Source organism: Salmo salar, chromosome 19 (assembly GCF_965601325.2).
Source record: "Salmo salar chromosome 19, fSalSal1, whole genome shotgun sequence".
Taxonomy (NCBI): Eukaryota; Metazoa; Chordata; class Actinopteri; order Salmoniformes; family Salmonidae; genus Salmo; species Salmo salar.
Window position 1 is genome coordinate 66,254,508 of NC_138309.1, and position 1,544 is coordinate 66,256,051.

Consider the following 1,544-nt stretch of genomic DNA (forward strand, 5'->3'; position numbering starts at 1 on the left):
ATATATTTTTTAAATATTACACTCTTTGGACTTGGCAAACGGAAACAGCCCGCCCAAGGATTTCAATGGCAGAAAAATCCCTAGCTCTTTTGATGTCAAGAAATTCATATAGATGGAGCGCACAGCAAGCTTCTCGTTCATTACAAATGTAACTGAAGCAAGCTTTGCTGTCCTTGTGAATCATTTCTCATGTCTTCCCCCATCCAGGAGTACAACATTACAAAGCAACCCAATACCCACAGATTTCCATATTCAAGTCCAGGAGCCTCTGATGGCCTCTGTGCTGGCTGCTGCTCTTCCTCCTCAGGAACAGAAGCAAATGCTGGGTGAGAATCTCTTCACCCTCATACAGAACATGCACCCTTGCCACTCTAAGAAGATCACAGACATGCTGAGTTGCTCCACATGCTGAAGTTCCGAGAGTCACTATGGTCCAAGGTTGATGAGGAAGTGGCTGTGCTTCAAGCTCACCAGACTAAAGCTGCTACACAGAAATCTGTCCCAAACACAGCTGGAGCTTGAACCCAAAGGAAGGACCCCAATCCTTGAAACTTCCTTAAAACTTGCTTCACTTAAACATTTTTACATTGAAAAACATCTGGAAACATTGCAATATTGATAAAGAACTACTTCTTTACTTTTTGAATGAAATGAACACTTTGAGTATGTGATTAACCAGAAAATGTAAACACAAATGTGTGTGTGTGTGTGTGTGTGTGTGTGTGTGTGTGTGTGTGTGTGTGTGTGTGTGTGTGTGTGTGTGTGTGTGTGTGTGTGTGTGTGTGTGTGTGTGTGTGTGTGTGTGTGTGTGTGTGTGTGAGAGAGAGAGAGAGAGAGATGGGCAGAGACCTAGCTTATCATCACATTTGTTTCAAATAATGATGCAAAAGACCACATTATCTCAATATTCAGAATGTTGTGACTTCTATCATCAGAAGCCCATCTGCATTTGTTTAATCTACAGTGCAATGATGATTTACCTTACAGAATTACAATTTAACCACAATAAAATAAAACTAAATATAGTTGATAATATTCCAGTCAACAATATCGACCTGACAGTGGAAAAGGATGTCGCGACCTTAGGTCACACTAGCCATCTCTAGGGTACTGCAAGTCTGCAGTAACTCTCTTGCCTGTCTCCAGTCGTCACTAGCTTCTATAGACACAAAGTCATAAACCCAGCACATTCATACAATATATCTTCTTAAAATGTAATTTTAAACCTAACCCTAAATCTAACCACACTGCTAACCTTATTCCTAACCCAAACCTTAAATTAAGTTGATTTTTTTTGCAAATTTGGGCTTTGCGGCTGTGGAATCTGACTTTGTGGCTATCAAAGCTAGTGGAAAGCTCATTGCTTTCCGGGTTCCTTGAAAAGTCCCTACCTCATTGAAGTTTGAATGTAAAATTGTTAAAGGTAAGGGTTAAGGTTATGGTTTTTGATTCATGGTATGGACGTCCCAAGGACCCCAGATAGCGCTGACTCTAGGGGAAACCCCTGTCTTCTCCCCTCTCAGGACCCGTCCGCTCGCTAGACC